Source organism: Gorilla gorilla, chromosome 3 (assembly GCF_029281585.2).
Source record: "Gorilla gorilla gorilla isolate KB3781 chromosome 3, NHGRI_mGorGor1-v2.1_pri, whole genome shotgun sequence".
NCBI lineage: Eukaryota > Metazoa > Chordata > Mammalia > Primates > Hominidae > Gorilla > Gorilla gorilla.
In genome coordinates, this window is record NC_073227.2 from 100329064 (window position 1) to 100339907 (window position 10844).

At 38.6% G+C, this 10844-nt stretch overlaps 1 pseudogene; it reads left to right on the forward strand.

The window, feature by feature from the left end:
• Positions 1-3781: 3781 nt before the first annotated feature.
• LOC101134673 (importin subunit alpha-1-like) lies at positions 3782-9882 on the forward strand (annotated as a pseudogene).
• Positions 9883-10844: the final 962 nt, after the last annotated feature.

A 10844-nucleotide genomic window follows, 5' to 3' on the forward strand; every position in this document is an offset into this window, starting at 1 on the left:
GTGAGGAAGATACTGAGGGGCAAGGGGCTAGCTAGATGGAAGATAACTTTTACTTTTGTAAGAAGGAAACATACAACCTTCATAATTTTCAAATAATTAAGCACTAGAAGCAAGTCCTTAATTAGTCCTGAGACTAATTAAGAAAGTCCTTAAAGCACCTTAATTCTGTCTTCCTTGGCTTCATCTTTTCTTGAGGTTCTAAAATTCTGATTACTTCTGCAGCCCTCCAGTCTCCAGGTATGTGTTGCCACTTCTCATTTCACATTTCGGTCCAACCTGAATACATAAAACTCCCTGACTTCCCATAAGAGAACTGAAACAGGCTGACGTTTTCAGGAAATTTGTATCAACAGCTTGTTCAAGTTTCAAGGTTTTGTATTCATTGCTGGTTGAAACTGGTTTCCATTTTCAACTTTAATCTTAAGACAGAATCAAAGATATTATATACCACATCGGCATGTTATTGAATAAAATCTGGGGAAAAAATATATCCCCCAAAAAAAGTGACAATTGGTTTCATGTTAGAAGGAGACAGAAGGCAAAGAAATATGAGACATGATTCTAACCATGTACTCTATCCTCCTAAGGAAGTATTTTAAACTCACATTTGTTGGTTTCCTTTATCCCTAGTCTTGACTAATTACCTGCTCATCTTCTGGGACTTCCCAAACTGGTCTAAGAATCCATCTTGTCCTAGGTTCAAACTAAAGCAAAATACCTCAATTTAAAACTCATTCTTCCTCAAAATTTCCAGGCCTTCTGAGAGTACTCCCACTCAGTTCTTCTTTCTTGAGTACAAGGCTGGCAGAGAATATTGACATACCAGAAAAATAGTAGCACTCTTTTGTTTATCTGTTTGCTTGGGTAAAGAATTCATCCCAGTCCTGGAGCATTTTGCATCTCACTGACTTGCTCATGTAAGATCTACAGCAAAGCAAAAAATGGCCTCAGACCAATAACTAATCAAATCACTTTCATTTAATAAAAATTAATCAGAAGATCATTAATTACTGGGGCAACCAAGTGTCCTAATTTGTCACAGACTGAGGGGTGTCTTCAGTCTCATGGACATGGGACTTTCCATGCTAAAACTAGGGCAGTCCCTGGGATAGTTCCTGGCAAGCAAAACTGTTGGTCATTCTTTTCCTAAGCAATAATGAGGGAAGATGAAAGCAAAAGCAGACATGAAAATCTCTCCAAGCCGTGAAAAAGAAGCGGTAGCAAGAGCAGTACTTTCCCTTCTCCTTCATCAGTGAGAGCACTCTGGGAATTGTATCAGCTGGAGAATAGCCAGGTAAGGTTTCAAACTGACTTTTGTACCATGACAGTCATGCTGGGACCCTGCTTAACTTTCAATCTGACATCAAGAATGGGAGGGATAATGCAGATTTTTTAAGAGAGAGAGAGAAAAAGAGACTCTATACTGCATTATGTAGGTAAATAAATCTAAAAAAGTCTCTTTTATCAAATTATTTGTATTTCCACTGAATTATTTGGCTTTACAATCCATGAATGCCCCCACTCTTTGAAAATTATTCTTTGTATTAAATCAAACTTCTTAATAAATAAATAAATCAATAAATCAAACTTATTAATAAAAATGCTAATGAACCCCAAAACATGTTAAATTCATTTTAATGCAGTTAGAATAGCTTGAGATTGACACTTGATGATTTAAAGTCTTCACTAGACCCCTCTCATTGTCCTTTTTTTCCTACCTGCAGAGCTCCAATGGACTACACGTTAAATTATATTTAATTACTTATTTACTGGTCTTTTATTATACTTAATGAATGTTTACTGATACCTACTATGTATCAGGTAATGTTTTAAGCACAAATGTTAGACTTTCTATTCTCAAGCAGTTTGCATTTTCAATCTCCTGTCGCGAATTTATTTCCATCACCCCATACCCCAACAAATAAACTAACAGAGAGGCAAATAAGCAACAACAATAAAAGTATTCTTTATGTGTAAAAAATTATATAATCTATATTATTTGCAAGTAGACATCTTTTGTGGCATACACGACTACAGACGTGACTCTCCCGGAAGTTGAGTACCATACTGAAAATGATTCATATTCATGTCACATGGGAAATGATTCATTATATGATATCTACAGTGATTCAGAGGAAGAAAATAAATCTTCACTACCTATAAGTGATAAAGCTTATTTCAACTTTTATCAGGCATAGTCATTAAAGAACTAGATTTCGTCAATGTCTGAACTAGTTCCTGAGAGTGAATAAAATGCCTTTGGAAGGTGCAATTGCCTCTAAATTAATATCTCTATGTATGACAATAGGGGGTGCTAACTAATGTTAGAGAATGATTACTAACATCTGCATTTGGGATCAAATGTGTCTCAAATTGAGTTTCTCAGAAACAGACTTGAGATTCAGAAATTTGCATGCAGGACGTATATTGAGGCATGCAGCAAAACCTCAATGAAGGGATGAGGGAAGCAGGAACTGTCAGAGAGAAACTTGAACCATGATGGAATTCCGAAGGAGGCTTCAGGCAACCACCAAAGGTAACTCTGGAGCTGTGATAGCCTTTCATAGTTGTCCTGAATTGAGTGAGACAAGGGAGCCAGCGTTTGTTACCCCTCATGGATCACTCACTAAATGTGGGCTTCCACTCTACAGGGGAAAGGCATAACCTTAAGCAATGGCAGCTTCTTTTGACTTGGGGCAGTTATGAGGAGGGACTCAGTTGTGAGCTGTCAACAGCAAAATCCTGGCTGTGGGGAAATTAGTGTTTCAGCCCTGAAGGAGGAATCTAGGTGATGCAACTACAGCACCTACAACCACAGCATCTAGAATATCCAAAAAAGGCCAAGACACCTGGCAGCTAGTTTGATGAAAGTCCTATCTCATGTGCAATGTCAGACCTTCACAAAGCAGCTCAGGCTTGGATTGGCATCCTAGAATGATAAAGTCATGTAACTGCATCACTTCTCTCATGCCTTCTATCTTAGCTCTGGTGCAGGTCAGTTTCTCAATTCTCGAAGGAATTGCTCTAATAGTATTCTATTCTTCCTATACCTTCTCCATATTTCAATATAATTAGTCCCCTGAAGCATAAAACCAATCATATTAATCACCTACCTAGTTACTGCAATGGAATGTGGTTTCCTAACAATGGAAGGCCCTCCACAATAGCATTACAACTTAGCTTTGTATCCTCACCTCAACAAGTCTAGTCCCTTCATATACTTGATGCTCCAGAGAAACCTTGAGAGTCACTGTTCCCCTCCTATGCACAAGTATATCTTTTGGATTTACCTCGTTTTGTACTCACATTTCCCTGATACTGTGTTCTAGGTGTCAAATGCTATCTCCTCTTTCTCTTGTCTTCTATTCTCACTGAACAATTCAGGTCAAAAGCCATTAGGTGGGCCAAGCACTGGGTGCTAGGGTGGTGCAGAGCTACAGTAAAGTAGTCCAAGCAATGTGCCGAAAGCCAAGCAGGGCGAGGAGAGTGTCCCCACGGTGCAGGGAAGGACAGCCTGGCATGGAGCATTGGAGACTGAGAAGGGTGAGGAAAGTTTCTACGTGGGAAGGTGGCCCAGCATGAGGAATAGAGAAGTAAGCCAGTGAGCAGATTACCTGGTGGTGGGAAGGAGGTGACGTTTCTGACCCTAATTAAGATCAGGAGGACAACACTTCTTTGAGCTGAGTCGAAGTGGACGCTTTGAGCGTAGCCGCCCCACAGCCGCCGATCCCTGCGTCGCTTCCTGTAGAACCCTGGGCCTGCTTTGCAGCTTTCCTCCCTTTGTCTCACAACCATGTCTACCAACGAGAATGCTAATATAGCAGTTGCCCGACTTAACAGATTCAAGAACAAGTGAAAAGACAGTACAGAAATGGGGTGTCGCAGAATAGAAGTCAATGTGAAGCTGAGGTAAGCTAAGAGGAATGACCAGATGCTGAAGAGGAGAAATGCAAGCTCATTTCCTGATGTTGCTGCTTCTCCGCTGGAGAAAAACCGCAAAAATCAGGGCACTGTAAATTGGTCTGTTGATGACATTGTCAAAGGCACAAATAGCAACAATGTGGAAAGTCAGCTCCAAACTACTCAAGCTGCCATGAAACTACTTTCTACAGAAAAACAGCCCCCCATAGGCAACATAATCTGGACTGGTTTGATTCCAAAATTTGTGTCCTTCTTGAGCAGAACTGATTGTAGTCCCATTCAGTTTGAATCTGCTTGGGCACTCGCTAACATTGCTTCTGGGACATCAGAATAAACCAAGGCTGTGGTAGATGGAGGTGCCATCCCAGCATTCATTTCTCTGTTAGCATCTCCCCATGCTCACATCAGTGAACAAGCTGTATGGGCTCTAGGAAACATTGCAGGTGATGGTTTAGTTTTCCGAGACTTGGTTATTAAGTATGGTGCAGTTGACCCACTCTTGGCTCTTCTTGCAGTTCCCGATATGTCATCTTTAGTATGTGGTTACTTATGTCATCTTACCTGGACACTTTCAATCCTCTGCTGCTACAAGAATCCTGCACCCCCGTTAGATGCTGTTGAGCAAATTCTTTCTACCTTAGTTTGGCTCCTGCATCGTGATGATCCAGAAGTATTAGCAGATAGCTGTTGGGCTATTTCCTACCTTACTGATGGTCCAAATAAACGAATTGACATGTTCTTGAAAACAGGAGTTCTGCCCCAACTTGTGAAGCTTCTAGGAGCTTCTGAATTGCCAACTGTGACTCCTGCACTAAGACCCATAGGGAATATTGTTACTGGTACAGATGAAGAGACTCATGTTGTGATCGATGCAAGAGCACTTGCTGTCTTTCCCAACCTGCTCATCAACCCCAAAACTAACTTTCAGAAGGAAGGTACATGGACAATGTCAAACATCACAGCTGACCCTCAGGACGAGATACAGCAAGTTGTGAATCATGGATTAGTCCCGTTCCTCACAATGTTCTCTCTAAGGCAGATTTTAAAGACACAAAAGGAAGCTGTATGGGCCATGACCAACCATACCAGTGGTGGAACAGTTGAACAGGCTGTATACCTCATTCATTGTGGCATAATAAAACCATTGATGAACCTCTTAACTTCAAAAGATACCAAGGTTATTCTGGTTATCCTGGATGCCATTTCGAACATCTTTCAGGTTGCTGAGAAACTAGGTGAAACTGACAAACTTAGTATAATGATTGAAGGATGTGGAGGCTTAGACAAAATTGAGGCTCTACAAAACCATGAAAATGAGTCTGTGTATAAGGCTTTGTTAAGCTTAATTGAGAAGAATTTCTTGGTAGAGGAAGAGGAAGATCAAAACGCTGTGCCAGAAACTAACTCTGAAGGCTATACCTTCCAAGTTCAGAATGGGACTCCTGGAACCTTTAACTTTTAGATCATGTAGCTGAGGTATGTATTTGTTGTGTACTATATTTGGTATTTTGTCTTACTGTTTCTCTACTAAGAACTCTTTTTAAATGTGGTTGGTTATTGTAGCACTTTTTACACTGAAACTATACTTGAACAGTTCCAACTGTACATACTGTAGGAAGCTTGTCCTCTGAATGGGTTTCTTATTTCTATGTGGAATTTCTTATCTTGCAGCATCCTATAAATAAACAATAAAGTCCACCCTTTACTTCAAAAAAAAAAAATCAGGAGGACTTCTGCGTGGGGGAAAGTTCACTGTGGAGTATTTGGAGCCCAAACATGGACCTCCATGCAGGGGGTCATCCCCACGCAGGGTGTCAGAGGATGAACAGGGAGAGAGAGAGTCAACACTGGAAGGCAGAAGCTGTCTCAGGATGCCAGAGCATGAGAGGAGTGAGTAGGGCTGTTGCAGCAGAGCACAGGGTACAAGAACCCAAGCATTTGAATAAGAATTCTGGTCAGGGGGAGAGCCCAGCTGAGGTATATAAACCCAACCAGGGTAAGGGGGGCTTAAGAAAAGGGGAAGCTTGTCAAAGGAGTGACTGACAGACTGACACCCAGCATAGTGTGTCATAGCCCAGGTGGGTTGCCTAGGTGGCAACCTAGCACAGCGTGTCAGAGCTTGAGAGAGAGAAGGAAAGGCTTCGACATGGAGGGAAAAGGTATGTGAAGCCTGAGGCCACAGGTAGAGATTCAAGCAAGATGAGGAGGATGTCCACCCAGGGTAGGAAGAGGCAGCTCGTGACTGGGGCCAGATCCTGAGTGAAAGTGCAAGGTGGTGCTCATGTCAGAACTTAAGCAGAATGAGAGAATCTGTGTTGGAGAGGGCAACAGTGGTGATGAGAAATTGGTTCACTCAGGAAATGCTTTCATCCCTTCAGGCTGCTCTAACAAAATACCATAAACTACATGGCTTGCAAACAACAGAAATGTATTTCTCACAGTTCTGGAAGCTGGGAAGTCCAAGATCAAGATGCGAGCAGATTTGACATCTGATGAGGATCGTCTTCCTGGTTCATGGGCAGCCATCTTTTCACTGTGTCCTCAGATGGCAGAAGGGGCAAAGCAACTCTCTAGGACCTCTTTTAAAAGGACACTAATCCCATTCATGAGGGCTTCACCTGCATGACCTCCCAAAGGCTCCAGCCCAGATACTATGACATTGGGGATTAGGTTTCAACATGTGACTTTGGGGGAAATATAAACTTTCAGACCATAGTGAGGGATTAAGTCAAACTAGTATAGATAATGGGAGTTACCATCAGAGAGGAAAGCTGTAAATAATGAAATTGAAAAATCTAGAATAAATCCTGTGGTGCTAGCTTGCAATTGGAGATATTAGTGTGAATTCATATATATAATTACAGATATAGATGTGAGTATATGTGCAGATGCAGTAGTCTTTCCCCCTTATCTACAGAAAATATATTTCAAGTCCTGCAGTGGTTGTCTGAACCATGGATAGTACCAAACCTTGTATATACTTGTTTTGCCTGTACATACATACCTATGATAAACTTTAATTCATAAATCAAGCATAGTAGGAGATTAACAACAACTAATGATAAAATAGAATAATTACAGCAATTTACTGTAATAAAAATAAAACAAGGGTTCCCTGAACACAAGCATTATGATACCTATACTAGGACAGTTGATCTAGTAATCGAGACAGCTACTGAGTGACAATCAGGCAGGTAGTATATACAGGGTGGATATGCTACACAAAGGGATGAGTCACCTCCTGAGAGGGATAGTGCAGGGCAGTGTGTGACTTCATCAGGCTACTCAAAACAGTGTGCAATTTAAAACGTATGAATTGTTATTTCTGGAATTTTCTATTTAATATTTTCAGACTGCATTTGACTGTGGATAACTGAAACCTCAAAAAGCAAAACCAAAGAGACTGCTATGTGTATATATGTAAAACACAGTATACACAGTATATATATGTGTGTGTGTGTGTGTGTGTGTGTGTGTACATGTATATGCAGATATATAGCTCTGTCTACTTAGATAGACTGAGAACAACAGCAGCAATGGGCATACATGATGCTTATTTCTTGGTTTTAAATGTCACTCTCCACTGAAGCAAACTAGGAATTCTTAAAGATATGTTTAAATTCAAAGTGAGTCAGGAATCTATGAACTTAGAATATCTTGTCCCAGAAAGTAAGAGGTATTCAAAGAATGATGGGGCATGACCAAAAGTTGTAGAAGTCAGATTGAAGAGCTCCAATCAGAAAAATCTAGGATAATATTTGCACCAAAATGAAACAATTCAATTAGAAAATGAACAAAAGATATAAACATATATTTCACCAAAGAGGATATACAGATGACAAATAAACACATAAAGTTATTCAACATTGTTAGCCATTAAGAAAATGCAAATTAAAACCCAAGATAAAAAACAGTGATAACAGCAAATGCTGATGAGAATGTAGAGAAACTGAATATCTCATACATTGCCAGTGGAGATGCAAAATGGTACAGTTGTTCTGGAAAATAGTTTGGCAATTCCTTTAAAAACTAAAAATGGACTCACCATATCACCCAGCAATTGCATTAGTGGACATTATAGAGAAATTAAAACTTAGGTTCACACAAAAACCTGTATATAAATGGTCATAGCAGCTTTATTTATAATATGCTCAAATCAAAAATAACCCAATGTCCTTCAGTGAGTGTCTTAATTTGTGCCACTATAACAAAATACTGACTGGATAATTGATTAAATATATATATTCCTCACAGCTCCGAAGACTGGGAAGTCCAAGATCAAGGTACCAACAGATTTGGAGTCTGGTGAGGGTTCTCTGCTTCAAAGATGGCCCCTCTTGCTGCATCCTCACATGGCAGAAAGCGGGGCAAAAAGGGCTGAATTTGCCCCCTCAAACCTTCTTATAAGGGAACTGATCCCATCCCTGAGGAAAAAGCCCTCAAGACCTAATCACCTCCCAAAGGCCGCGCCTCTTAATACCATCAGTTTAATTTCCAACATATGAATTTTGGAGAGACACGTGCATTCAAACCCTAGCAGTGGGTAAATGATTAAAGTGTGCTACATCAATGCCATAAACTATTCCTCAACAGTGAAAACGAACAAATTATTGACACATGCAACAACTTGGGATCCATCTCAAGAGAAGTATGCTGCATAAAAAGCTAATCTCACAAAGTTATATACATTATTATTCCATTCATATAGTGTTCTTGAAATAATATAGAAATTGAAATTAGATTAGTGGTTGTCAGGGGTTTTGGATTTCGGAGGAGAGGACATAGGGGTGGTTATAAAGGGATAATTCAAGGGAACCCAGTTTAATGGAACAGTTCTGTGTCTTGATTGCTTTCATGGTTATATGAAGTTACACAAATAATAACATTGCAGATAACTATACACACATGTAAAATTGGTGAAATCTGAATAAGCTTTGTGAATTGTAGTAATGTCACTTTCCTGGTTTTGATTTTGCAGTATATTTATCTAAGATGTTACCATGGGGGAAAACTGGATGAAGGATTCTCAGGGCCTTCCTGTAATTTTTTTGTAATTGTCTTTGAATCTCTAATTAATTCTAGATTAAAAGTTTTAAAAAATGAATGGTAATAGAAACAGATTATAATATATTGGGTAAAATAGAAAACCATGAATCCATACAGATGTGAATAAATGTATGAATAAATTCAAAGTTTTATATGGAACAGAACATTGCATAATTTATCTCCACAAAATACTTATGCATGGCAAAGAGAAAAAAAGTAACTTTACATAGGATAGGCCTCTCAGACATTACCTTAATCATGTTATCAAAATTGACATCACCAAAATTGGTACAAAACTAAGTTATGTTCTATTTGATTGGTTGTAATAAGAAGAATACAAGATCACTTTGGTATAGATTCCTGCTATAGATGGATGAAAAAGCATCAGGTATACCCAAACTGAAAGCCATTCTACAAAATAACTGACCTGTATTCTTCAATGTATCAAAGAAAAACTGAACAACTGTTTCATATTAAAGAAGACCAAGGCGATATGGCAATTACATGTAATATGTGATTTTGGACTGGATAATTTTGCTCTAAAGGACTTTATTGGGACAACTGGAAAAATATTGTGGTTACATGAAAGAATTCCTTTTTTGATGAAATAACACTGAAGTAGTTGGACATGATGGGCCATTATGTCAACAACTCATTCTCAAAAATGGTTCAGGAAAAACTTTTTTTGTACTTTACTTGCAATTTTTCTGTAAATTTAGGATCATTTCAAAATTTATATAGGAAGAGGAGACTAAGGAATAATGACAACAAAACGTAGTATGGTATCCTGAATTTGATTGTGGGACAAAAAAATCTATTTTAGGGGAAGTTTGGTGAAATTATAATAAAGTGATTTTGTTAATAGGATTAACTAGTGCCAATACTATTAGAGTAGCATTGTACCAGTGTTAATTTCTTAGTTGTAACAAATGTACTATGGTTATGTCAGATGTTAATGCCAAAAGGAATTCTCTAGTGTATTTACAACCCTTTTACAACTCATACAGGAACTCTCCAGTATATTTACAATCATTTTAAATCTAAAATTATCCATAAATTAAGCACTTATTTAAAAAAATTAATACTGTTCAGCCTTCAAGTTCCATTTCATGTAGTCAAAATACTATTCACCCTCTAGGCTTATTTCATATACCCTCTCTTCCATATAACTATTTCAATTCATCATTACTGCTAGTCAGTTAATTATCCCCATTCCATACCCCCAATTTCAGCCATAAAAGTTTTTGTTTCATTTACATTATAGTATTTTCAGATAGTTATTATCAATCTGTTACTAATTTCTTAAGGACAAGAATTGTGATTTACTAGAAACGTACGATAGAGGTTTTATTAAACATTTGCTGAGCTGTGTTACTGCAGAAGGCTGGAATACTTTTTTGAGTATTTAAATTCTGTCTAAAGATTCTGGAAAGGTGAAAATTCTTTATGAAACCTTACCTAATTGCTTCAGTTCACATTGGTCTTTCCTTTGTATCTCAATGTATCTTGTAGCTATTCTTCTCATAGGTCCTTGAGGTATCTTGACACCACTTGGTTCATAACCCAATTTTTAAATTCTAGCCATTTTGCTGCTTATCAGTATCCCAGCAGAGGGTGGGATGGATAACAAAGAAAGTAGAAAAGAACTGGTGACTTAAACGGTGGTCACTGTGGATTAATTCATTAATACTGATACAACTCTCCTCTAGGATGACTTTCTACACGTTAGAGAAAGCTTTAAAATGGACATTTCCTAGACTGCCCTACAGGTAGATTTCATCATCGTTTAGAATCCACCCAAATATACTCATGCCAGATTTTGAATCAGAACCCAATTACATGAGGGTAGAGGCAGGGTATGGAGTGTCTTTTTTGCT